The sequence below is a fragment of the Pseudopodoces humilis genome, chromosome 28, assembly GCF_049639895.1.
Source record: "Pseudopodoces humilis isolate 2021_Gansu_Grassland_sample_001 chromosome 28, ASM4963989v1, whole genome shotgun sequence".
Taxonomy (NCBI): Eukaryota; Metazoa; Chordata; class Aves; order Passeriformes; family Paridae; genus Pseudopodoces; species Pseudopodoces humilis.
In genome coordinates this window covers 5,603,703-5,616,403 of record NC_142227.1, presented here as the reverse complement: position 1 = coordinate 5,616,403, position 12,701 = coordinate 5,603,703, and the positions used below count along the sequence as shown (strand labels likewise).

General features: G+C 44.4%; 1 protein-coding gene across 9 annotated transcripts in view; it reads left to right on the top strand.

The window, feature by feature from the left end:
• Nucleotides 1-1,136: 1,136 nt before the first annotated feature.
• LOC102100089 (excitatory amino acid transporter 4-like) overlaps nucleotides 1,137-12,701 on the top strand; it is a 37,018-nt gene continuing 25,453 nt past the window's right edge. For 4 of the 9 annotated variants that reach the window (XM_005531373.3, XM_088067693.1, XM_088067690.1 and 1 more), the window contains exon 1: nucleotides 1,140-1,386. The gene's annotated coding sequence lies outside the window, so the exon portion shown is untranslated. Of the gene's footprint in view, nucleotides 1,387-2,549; nucleotides 2,594-12,701 lie in introns of all 9 variants that reach the window. The other 5 variants (XM_088067696.1, XM_088067697.1, XM_088067691.1 and 2 more) reach the window with 4 other exon arrangements.

Genomic DNA, 12,701 nt, shown 5'->3' with positions numbered 1-12,701 from the left:
AGGAAGATGCAGCCTTCCCGAACTGCCTACCTGTCCTGGGGTGACTTTATGATACTGGTATCCCCAATCGTCTGGTTTATGTTATATATTAAGTTCTGCACCTTTAAGACTGGCTTTGAGAGCAAGAGAGGGGGAAGAAGAAGCGCGCAGTTTGTGTTAAGGAAAAACATCACTCCCACACATCCCGCTCCTGGACTGTGGTGTCTGCAGCACGGACAGACAGCGGGACAGAGCTTCTCTCTGGATTTTAGTTAGTTTTAGCTAGCTGAGGCAGAGGAGTTCCCTAGACCTTTGTTTGTTTTTTTCCCAATTTTCTTGGATCTGTTCAAACCTGCTCTGGACTGAACACCCAGCCAAACCCCGGGAGCTCACGCCTGTGGCCCACCGGGGCCTGGGCCTCGGCACTTTCCAGCGCCGGAGGGACTGATAAGAACCTGAGCGAGCCGAGCTACACCACATGAAAAGGACTTTTCTTCCTAGACTTGCCATCCCATCGAACAGCAAGAGGTTTTATTATTTAATATTACTCAATTTCTGTTAAATAAACAGCTTTTTCCACTTCTCTCTAAAGAATTTTTTTCTTTTCCCGGACCAGTTAGTGGGGAGGGGCATTTCCCTGGGGAAATCCCCATTTGGAGTTTTCCTTCCTAATTTGCCCTAAACTAAGACACTACCCCATATCCCCCCTTGAACCTGGCATTTTACCCCAAAGTTCAGAAGTTCAGGCGTGTGCAGAGTCCCCCATTTGTCTATTTGAGGAGTCAGGCTGCCTGGGCTCTGTAACAAACCTGCTGCTTGAAGTTAGTGGACACGTTAAGATCCATTTCAAAGACGTCAACCCATCGAATTGGTTTGTAAAGACATGAGCACAAATCTTCCCTATCAAGGTCTCCTGGCCCTTGTTTGTGTTCTGCAGCTGCAGCCCGCCAACAGCCCAGACGCCCCTGCCCGGCATTTCCCTGAGCCCCATGAGCGCCTGCCCCAGCCGTGCCGCTCTTCACAGAGCAGCGGGGAATAACCCGGGCCCCACTGTCTGCAGCCGGCCCTGACCCGCCTCGGCCCGGCCTGGCAGCAGCCTCGTGCCGGGGGTGGAACTGGGCCTCTCTCGCTGGGGCCAGCAGAAGTCACGGGCACAAAGAAGGAATAAGAAACGAGCTGTGGATGTGATGCTTGTGGTTAACCCCTCCTCTCCACAGGCTTGCTTTCCATCTTCAAAAGCTCAGTGCCTGGCGTTACTGTGCAGTTGGAAGTGGGCAGAGCCTGTCATTCGACCTGAACAGGCAGAGCTTGGTTCCTGAGACAGTCAGAGCTCCCCCCTCCCCCCGAGCCCTCTACAAGCTTTTCTCCAGGTCTACAGTTTGAAGATATGGTGAGCACTCTGTAAAGGTAATACTCTGCTCAATTTTGCATGAAGACTTTGTTAATTATACAGGAGATCCCAAATGTGGGCAGGATTCTCGATCCAGGGAAGCATTAAAGATGCTAAGGGACTTGAAAGGACCAGAAATACTCTTTCTCATTTCTGGTTTTTAGAGATTTAGTACATTTCCCACCATCACAGGAAGAGGGGATAAGGTATCACAAATATAATTTGTCCTTACAGATTTTACATGAATCCAGGTTTTGTGAACAGAAGTTCATACACTTCTGACCTTCAAGAAGCAGCTTTGCTCTTGGGCTGTAAAGGAGCTGAACTGCCTAAGGCAGTATATTGACTATGTCACTGCTTTCTATCAATCTTTTACATGTTCTCCGACAGCTATGCAAAATGCGTATTTTAACCAGAACTCAGTATGTATTTTTTTTTGGTGCTAGATGCCTGGTTTGTTAGACTGAGCAAGCACCACTTCTTTAAATTTAATTGTATTTTCTGACACCACATTTTAAATTATCTGACTTGGAAAGTGCTAACAGACCTCCCCCAACGAGTGTTTTTTGAGACAGTACTTTAAATATATGGATGAAACATATGTATATAAAACCTCATCTAATGGAAGCATATAACGGAATTGAAGCCTTACTAAATGACCTTGTTACTGCATACCTAAATAAAATCCCTCAGAGAACACTTCTTTCCTGAGGCTCATTGCCCTTCTTAGTAGTGCCTCAGCACGTTTCTGCTACAACGTGGATGACTGGCCTCCTCCCACCCCTGCCGGGACCGGGATCATTTGTGGAGCCACTTGCTCTGCATTTCCTCTTCCCTGCTGTGATCAGAGGAGCAGGTGCCTTGTGGCCATTAGCAAGACACTTCATGATATTCAGACTCTCCCCTCTAACACAGCTGTGTTAGAGGGGAGAGTCTGAATAATATTATATGTTAATAATGAATACTTTATTTGCTGGTTTTGTATAATTTGATTGCATAGTGTTGCAAGAAACTAGCAATAGTATATTCACAGTGTGAAGCATAGTTTCCAGGGTTTACAGCTGTGTAAAATTCCCATGGGATTCATTCCCGTTGGAATGTACACTGGCTGTACACTGACCTGAGTGTCATTGTAGCTTTTCTGCTCAGACACTGGCATGCTTTTCTCACCTCTTCACAGGGAACTAAATGAACTTGCTGTGAGCACAGCTGAAGATCAGGGAGGTAAAAGTTTGTTTGTGTGTGGAAAAGCACCGGGAAGAGGGGCAAACAAGTCAAAGAGCACACAAAGGCTTTCAGACCATCAGCCGGGATTCCTGAATTCTTGAAAGGCTGTCATTCATTAGTCTCTTTATCATTTATGCCTTTTAAGTAAGAAGAGTCTGTAAGTTTGACCAATTTTACACAAGATAGAAGGGTTTGAGTTAACCTGAGATGAGGAGACGTCCAGAGCTGATTACTTAGCAGAAGTGAAAAGAGTGCAAGCATCAGGGAACAGGATTCTTGTGCTCAGCATGGAGCTGAAGGAGAGGTCGATTCTGTTGGTCCCCATGCTGGAGCTTCACCCTTCATGTTGCACTGCACTGAGTGTCAGCAGTGCTAAAAAAATATTTCAAAGCAGAGCAAAGTATGCAAGATGCTGTTCCAGAGGCACTTCTTATCACAGTGCTAAAAGAAGGCCGAGCAGATAGTTCAGGTATCCTGGCAAATGTACACAATTCATGGGACCAAAGCAGAGCAGCAGCCTGGCAAGCAGATAAACACACAGCTGGTTTGCTTCCCAAGTTCTTCAGCATGGTGTGCTGTGATGAAGAAGAGTGGAATTTTCCATCTGGTTAATCAGACTTTGCATGCCATGCTGCTGTCTCCCCACCATGGCTGCTTGCAGATGCCCATTTAGCTGCAGGCTATGAACAGTGAGATTTCTCAGGGGCTTCTCCTAGGTCAGGAACAATCACTGGAAAAGTAGATCAGAGAGCTCACAGAGGAGGTGGCCTGATAAGCTGGGAACGTGCCTTCCCTTTGGCTCAGTTTCTGTAATGAGCTGTGAGATGGTTTGTGTTGCCTCTGTTGACAGCTTGCAGCCAGCACAGCACCACTCTAAGCTTTTCTGAGCAAGAGCTTGAGCCCCACATGCCTGCCTGAGCTCAGCCTAACACCTAAAGGCATCTGGGGCCACCTCATGACCCATCTGCTTTATGACCCATGAGAGGGGATGGGGAGAAAACTCCCTCTGTGGGAATTTGGAAAGGATGCTTGGTTGGAGGCAGGAGTGATCCCTGATACTGTGTGACTGCTTGTACACCACTGTGCTGTGTGCTGGCACAGGACAGCAAACTTGGAGCACCCTTCCCATGTATGGAGGCCTTGCAAATCATAGCCCAGTATTGTCTGTGCTGGCTGCCTCCATGGGCCAGAACTGTGCCGTCTCAGTGGGTGAAGTGTGCTCAACAAACCCTTCTGTAGCACCAAAGGGGTCACACCAATGCTTGAGACACCAGCTCTGGAGAAATATTTGAAGACATGGCCATGCTTCCCCCTGTAATACTTCAAAGATGTAGCAGAAAGGGCAAAGCTTATGAAGCTGAACCTGTTCAACTGTTAATTTGAAAGCTGATTTATTGCCTTCAGACTGCATTAATATGTTAGTATATTATGTGATTGAGTGATTTGGCAGAAATCTTGCTGACAAGACAAGATACAAAGATAGACAGATAGCAGCATATGCCATTGGTATAAGATATCATTTGACAACAAAGGCAGTTTGGCAAGGAAATACATGTAGTGTCACCTGCATTCTGAAAGAGGAGATCCTGTATCTTTCTGATACAGCTTCCATGAGATGCTTCACAATGGGGAAGATTTGGAGATTCTGTCTGGATCTGGGAACCTTTGAGTTTTCCACTTGGGGGTCTTTATCGCAAGGCTGTACCCCAAGTGAACAGATGTTTTGTCAAAATTAGGAGCCTAAGAAGCATGACAGAAGAGTGTCATTAACAGAGTGAAATAAAGTCTATGAAGAAGAGGGAGGTAGAGTCTGCTTTTTCTAGACAAAACTTGAGAGAATGAAATACAAAGTCCATAAGGAATGGTTGAAAGCAGATGGTTTTAGGGGATTCTGCAATTCAGTGAAGGAAAGCCAGTGGTGTAGATTTCCTCTAGAGCTGTCTGCATTCTCTGAAGTCTTGTGGTTTTTAATTCTTCTCCTTCAGGAAAGCCATCTACAGGGTAGACTCCCAATGGAAACAAAATTGCAAAATCAAACCCCAGAAGTCAACATAATGCTTCAGTCTGTAGTTTAGGATCTCACTTGGAAGGAGAGGAAGAGGAACCATGTGAATCCATGCTGAGGGAAGTGGAGATTTGAGGGGGATCTGGAAAAATCTTGGAGATGCTGCTGTCGCAGTGACAGCTGCAGGATGATCCACTTCGACTTCCATACCACAGACCTCATTTGCATTTTAGTCTCTATGACTGCCTGCAGGTGCTGTATGCATGAGCGTTTGCTTATCCATGGTGATAAAGCTTCCACCTCTTGGTGTGTGAATGTCAGCATTACCATTAGCATTAGTAGGTTCAGTTCAGCTCCTCTACAGCAGCAGCTGACTGCTTTTTCTAGTGATGATACGTAATTTCCAGGGTCAGGTAGACTCAGGCTTATATAATTTGCCTGAAACTGGTGAATTAATGACCACCAGAAGACAGTGATGCAGGTTCTAAAATTTCTTTAAAATAGTATATTCTAGTTAAAAGAAAATTAATTAACACAGGGCTATTCCTGTCCTGAAAAAGGAGGTCAGATTAGATGATCACACTTGGTCCCTTTTGTCCTTGTAATACATATACAAATACACAGCATTGGGTACTGTCGGAGAAGAGCACAATACCAATGGTAATACCATATGGAGAATAGCAAAGAAAATTGGCCAAGTTAAATCTGGACAAATATATCATCAGAGCAGCAGAAGCGAAGCCTTTCCATCCTGTTTTCCCAGCTCAGAGAAGGCAGACTGCCCATAGCAGTATTAGACCAAGCTACTTGAAGCAACAGAAAGGCTTTGTGACATCCTCTGGTTTGTACAACTTATTAATAGAGGATGCCCAAATGAAAGTCATGTGCTGTTGTTGCAAAATCATGCAAGCTATTCCCCTGAAATAATTAATTGCCAGTTCAGATATTTCAGTCTATTGACATGGAACAGGATATACATGAAGGTGTTCTATTGCAGTCTTAGCCACAGAAACAAACCACTCTCAGAACAAATATTAATTGTGTCCACATCTGTTCAGAAGACTGTTGCTGCTGTTGCCAGTGTTTGTTTCCTTTTATTTTTTTAATTGCTTGGCTACATAAAAAATGCCTTCAAACAATATAGTGTTACCTACACATAGCTCCTCTCAACACAGCTGCTTTTACAGTTTTGGCCTTCCTAGTATCATGGTTGTCCTATGGCATAACATCACTGTACTGAAGATTCTTGGCTTACCAGGGACCTTCTAAATCATTCAAGCCAGAAACTGTTCCAGAGTGATTGCTTCCAACTCAGTAACCTTTGCTTCCTAAGAACCCAACTCTTATTCTTGGGTGGGATTCCCTTCTCCCTAACCATTCTTTGTTACCTCATCATCACCCACCTGTGGTGGTAGGGAGGCTGGGGAGTTAGGGAAGAGCAGCAGGAAAGTGCTGCTGAGGAGGGAATGGAGCAGTGGAAAGACAAAGTGAGAAAAGCTACAAAGGGGAATAACCCAAGCTCACTAGAGATAAGCCTGCGGGCAGCATGCTGATGTTAGAGAGATGGTGTGCTAGTGAGGTCCTTCAGTCTGTCATCTCCATGCTTGGGGAAGGGATGGAGATTGATGTGGCAGCAAAGAAACAAGAGTTATTGATGGGTTAGAGACCATGGAATCATCTGAGAATGGTCATGTAAGAATTAGGGGCTCTCCCTCCAAAAACGTGGTGGGATAAATAGGCCAACTGAAATGCACCTACACCAATACCCACAGCATGGACAACAAACAGGAGGAACTGGAAGCTGTGGTGCAGCTAGAAAACTGTGACATAGTTGCCATTACAGAGACATGGTTTGGTAACTCATATGATTAGAATGCTGCCATGGGTGTCTGTAGACTTTTTAGAAGGGACAGGCAGGGGAATTGTGGTAACTCTGTGTGTGAGGGAATGGTTTGACTGGCTCAAGCTTAATGATGGCAATTGATGCCACAAGATTTTTGCTTTTTATATATTTTTCATATATTCATAGCTTTGTAGACTATTGTTGTATTGTATAGTTATATAGCTTCCTAGTTTACTTCAGTACTTTTCCAGTACTCTCTTAAGACAGCCACATTCCTGGAATCCTATTCTAATCTTCTTCAGTGAACCAAGGCCATTCTTCTGCTTTCCTATGTATGTAGACATAAACAATGTAGGGCTAGAACCAAGGGTGGAGGCTTCAGCAGGAGGCTAAACCAAGGGGGGAATTACTTCATTAACTGTACTTCTAATTGGCGATTCTTGTCAACTATGTTCATATGCTAAACTTATAAAAGTATCATAGCCCTACATCACGTGTGCATTTCAGTGTGCGTTCTGCTGGGCATTTCAGGCTGATAAAGGCATCACCTTTATCAATGATAAGGTTGAATGCTTATGTTTATGGTTAAGGGGGAATGTCAATGACTTACAGACTGACCAACCAGGAAGAAGAGACAGACAAAACATCCTATAAGCAGCTGGAAAAATCCCCACAATCACTGGTACTTGTTCTTGTGTGGGACTTCAACTTACCAGTTGTCTGCTGGAAATACAACACAGTGGAGACAAAACAGTCTATGAGGTTCCTGGAGTGTATAGAATAGAACTGCCTGACACAGCTGGAAAGTGAGCCAACCAGGGAAACTGCCCTGCTGGACTTGTTGTTTGTGAGCAGAGATGGACTGGTGGGGGATGTCACAACTGAGGCTGTTTGGACACTGTGATAATGAAGTGACATAGTGTTTCATACTGGTCTGTTGAGGAGACTGAGTGTCCCTTGGGAAGCAGCCCTGAAGGGCAAAGGGGTCCAGGAAGGCTGGACATTCTTCAAGAAGGAAATCTTTAAGGTACTAGAGCAGGCTGTCCCCATATGCCAAAAGATGAGCCAGTGGGGAAGAGACTGGCCTGGCTGAACCAAGAAATTTGTCTGAAACTCAGGGAGGAAAAGAGTGTTTATCACCTCTGGAAAAAGGGGCAGGGAACTCAGGAGGACTATGAGGGTGTTGGGAAGTTATGCAGGGAGAAAGTTAGAAGGGCCAAAGCTCAGCTAGAAATTAATCTGTCCACTGCTGTAAGAGATAACAAAAAGTGTTTCTATAGATACATCAGCAACAGGAAGGCCAAGAAGAATCTCCATCTCTTACTGAATGTGGTGAGCAACATTGTCACAAAGGATGAGGAAGAGGCTGAAGTACTTAATGCCTTCTTTGCTTCAGTCTTTAGTAGCAAGAACAGTTATCCTCAGGATACCCAGTCCACTGAACTGGAAGACAGAGATGGGGAGCAGAATCAAGACCTTATAATCCAAGAGGGAATGGCCAGTGACCTGCTATGTCACTTAGACCAGCACAAATCCAAGGGTTAGCAGGAGGTGGTGAAAGAGCTAACCATGTCACTCTCTCACATGTTTTAGCAGCAGTTCCAGGTCAGCCAGAGAGGTCCTGGGTCACAGGAAGTCAGCAAATTGTAAGGCACACATGTAAGAAGGATTGGAAGGAGGATCCAAGGAACTTCAGGCCAGTCAGTGCTGGAGAAGGTCATGAAGCAGATCATCTTAAACTGTCACATGGCATGTGTAGGACAACCAGGGGATCAGGCCCAGCCAGTGTGGGTTTATGAAAGGCAGGTCCTGCTTGAATTGACCTCCTTCTATGACAAGGTGACCTGCTTAGTGGATGAGGGAAAAGGTGTGCATGTTGTATATCTCAGCCTTAGTAAAGGTTTTGACACTGTTTCCCACTGTATTCTGTAGAAACTGTCTGCTCATGGCTTGGACGGGTATGCTCTTTGATGGGTAAAAGCTGTCTGGACATCTGAACCAAGAGAATAGTGGTGAATGGAGTCACATCCAGCTGGGACCAGTGGTGTTCCCCCGGGCTTAGTTTTGGACTCAATCCTGTTTAATGTTTTCATCAATGATCTGGACGAGGGGATCAAGGACACCCTCAGTCATTTCACAGATGACACCAAACTGGGTGGGATGTTGATTTGATGGAGGGCAGGAATGCTCTGCAGAGGCAATTTGACAGGCTGGATCAATGGGCCAAGGCAAACAAGGGAAAAGGTTGGGCCCTGTCCTTGGGTCACAAGAACCCCACAGAACAATCCAGGCTTGGGGCAGAGTGGCTGGAAAGTTGCCAGCGGTGAAGGGCCTGGGAGTGCTACTCAATAGCAGCTGAACATGAGCCCAGGTGTGCCCAGGTGGCCAAGAAGGCCAGTGGCACCTGGCCTGTACCAGCAATAGTATGGCCAGCAGGACCAGGACAGTGACTGTTGCACTGTGCTAGGCACTGCTGAGTGCTAGGCCAATTGTGCAGTGTAAAGCACAGTGAACCACAGGCTGCAAGAGGCAGAGCAGAGATGGGAAGGAAGGAGAGATGCAGCCTGCTCATGGAAAGGAAGAAAAGAAATTAAAAGACAGTACCACATTGGCATTGGAATTGTCTCTGTGCAGCATAAACAGCTGAAGAAGAAAGCTGCATTCCTAAGTAATGGGTAAAACGCAAAATAGAATAAATGTACAAATACAGTAAGGCAAGTGAAAATAAAAAGGGTTATAGAAAGAACTTGCTTGTGACGAAACTTGAATCAAGTCTCAAGTAGGTCAGGGAGAACTACTGCTAGTTTGTAGTGCAGCAGACAAGCATGGGGCTGGGAGGAAGAGCCAGAGGTGGATTAGGGCAGGGAAATAAATCAAAATGACTCCTTGACAGCTTGTCATGCTGTGGGGATCAAGTAAGTTTCCACCAGGGAACCTCTCAGGATGGGAGCAGGGGATTTATTTTCCAGTGGCAGTGGCAGTGCAGTTTCTCAGACTGTTTGAGGAAAATGGTGTTTTTGAAAAGTCAGGCATCACAGGAACCACTGTAAGAATCTGCAGTTCGCACTGGCTGTGCCTCTATAGTGACTTACAGGGATTACTAAAAATAAAAAATGCACATAATAAATCACACATACTCCCAGTGCAGAACTCCTCCTAGCAGTGTGTAGCACAAGTTCCCAGTGCACCTGGAAGAAGCAGGGAGCATGAGCTGGGATTCAAAATAGCTAAAATGCCTCAGTCACACACATTCTCAGCAGAGCCAAGAAGAAAATGAGGACACTTTAGAATGACAGAAACTTCAGAAATTCACAAAACTTTGTCTCACTCATCTGTTGAAACTATCCAGACAAAATTTGGAGGTAATAATTTTTGTCACTGGATATACAATTTTTTAGCTTCACTGTCTTTGTTTTGTTGTCCCATCAGAAATTCTAACCAAATATCCTGGCAGGTGCTGTCAGTGAGAACAGCATCATATTCTCTTTTAGCTCTCTGGACCCTGTTCTCCTTGGCCCTTGCTCCTCCCTCCAGGCTGCATACAGGAAAATGCAATATAGCAACTTGGCTACAGGGACACTGCAGAGCATCATGAGACCTGTAGTCTATAAAAAATGAGGTAAAAAAAAATGAGAGGCACTCACATGAAGAAAAGCTATGACTCAGGTAGGAGTAGAATTACATCAGTCTGATTCAAATCAAAACATTTATTTACATTTCTGAATTTTCCTGAGCTTCATGTATGGTAAGAGTTGAAATTCTGGCTTTTTGATAAAAATAGGGCAAAAATAGATGTTGAGAGATTGGCATTTCCCATAGGAAGGAAATTCCATTATTTCAGTCGCTCTGTGAAACATGAAGGAAGTTCATTTGCAGAAAGTCTGCTAACTTGTAATGAAGGTCACAGCTGCATAATTGGACTCCATTCCCAGGGCCAGTGAGCAATGTAGGAGACAGAATTAATACCAAACCCCAAATTAAGGTTACTGTAACAAGGAGAACAAGACTATAGAATTGCAAAATCCAGGGAAGGGAGGGCTGAAGGATTGCTTAACACACAAAGAAATCACATCTTTCCCCACGATAATTAGCAGCAGGGAATATCCCAGTGTCTTTTTACATTCCAGCAGAAAGTATCCATATCCTAGGTATGGATGGTCCATATCCATCCTCCCAGTTACCACGTGTTCTGTTGACAGGGCTGTCACACCTGTCATTCAGTACAACTTGGTCCTGAAGGGCTTTGTACCAGTGGTTCAGAGAAATCAAGCACTTTCAAAAGACTGATATGCAAAGTGCTTACTGGAAGCCAGGAAAGCCATGGGACAGTCAATACAACCCTATACTTGGGTTTTGTATCCCAGCCCCACAGCCTCAATGCCTCCTCCAGGTTGTGTGTCCAAACTGGACACTTTAACTGCATTCTAACAGAGACTCACATGAGAGATTTACCTTCTTACATTATGAGTCAACTCTTAGCCCATTTTTAGGTGTTTTGCTTTTTAAAGATCCAATAGAAATCAGTCTTTCTTAAAAAGCAGAGATGATAAAGAAGACACACAAGCCCTTTGTAAATATTTGTCTCAAGAGGCATTTGCCCAGAACTTCACTTGTTTAGGACCTGGGTCTTTCCAATTTGGGCAGAGATACTGATGCCATCTGGATTTATACCTTTTTTTCTTTTATATGTATTTCTGTATCGTCCTGGAAATTAAGTCTTCTGATAATGTTTTCATAGTTTTAGTTACTTTCCCATGAAAGTCCTGTAAACATAAGTTGTTTATCACATTCCTTCTAAGAAATGTCTTTTGATGGACGTTTTGCATGACCAATGTGCTTGGGAAGGTGGTAGCTTAATTATCCAATCCCTGGTCATTGTCGAGAATCTATAAATACTGGAATCAGAGAATAAAGTCACGGGTTTTTGTTCTGACAGTGGTCGTGTGAATGATTTCATGTCCTTTAGCGACATTTCTGTATTCTTTTCACATTGTATTTGTAGCTTTGTAGTCTATTATTGTAACTTAGCTTCAGTATTTTCCTAGGCAGAAAGACAAAACAAATTCCATGCTATCATGGTTCTCCTTAGAAACCAAGGTTGAAACCAGCTCTTGAAGATATATTTTTATAGAGAGGGCCTGGTCCTTACCTGAGGGAGGAGGATTTAGAAGGTGCTAGAGCTAGGGGGCATTTCTTCATGGAGTGTGCTTCTAATTGGGGGGCTTTGTCAGATATGTTAATTTGCAGAATCTATAAAAATTGTACACAGATGATGCAGAGCAATTGTCTTCAGCATTTTCCACCTAATGGACTGTGCACCTAAAGATCCTTATATAAAGGTCACTTTTTATCACCCTAACTGTGTTTGGCTCATATTTCTAGGATTAGAGAAAAAGGCATCAATACAGACTGAGGATGTATCTAAAGACAGAAAGGGTGCAAAACTGCTCTGTCCCTATGTAACATTTTTAGTCTACGAGTGGAATTAGCATAAATCATTTTGAAAGGTGCTTTGTGGAGAAAATTTCCAGGAGCTGATTTTGGAAAGCTATTCCAGGCTGTTTTCCATCAAGCCCTTCCTTCAATTCCATCAAGCTCTCCAAGCAGCTGTGCAAGGATAGCATCAGAACACCCTCTGTAAGGTGACTCCATGACATGAGGTGCAGTTATCTTCTCTCATTGCCTTTCACAAGGTGACATTGTGAGTTTCCTTTTTACCCACTGATGAAAACTTAGAGCATCATGTGGCCTCTGATGTGGATGATCAAGCGTGCCTGGCACTCACAGAACAAGAAAAGACTTGGGGGAGTTAGCTGACCATGGGGTTTGTTCCCCAAGGACTGCTTTACCTTGGAAAAACTGCCTGGGCATCAGGCAGCTCCATCCTGAGGGAGCAGAGATCTTCACCTCCTCCATAGCTTCAGGCTGCTGCTCTGTTTCCTATTTAATAATTCAAAGTTGCCTGGAATTTGCCACAGGTACAAGTCAAAATATGGACAAACTTGCCAAAGGAGAAGGTTTAAGGCACTTGTCACTGCAAATTTATGGCTTTTATGGGTGCTAACCAGGAGATTAAAATCCAGGGTAGAAATTAGCAGATTCTAGAAACCAAGCTGAACTTCAGGCATCGGAGGTGGAAAGGACAATCATTCACTGTTAGTCAAACACTGCTGCCTGAGGTGGAATCAAGGAATAGAACAGCATTTGAGGTGTGGTCAAGTGCGTGGCTGCTCTGCCACTCTCTGGGTAGCACCAGA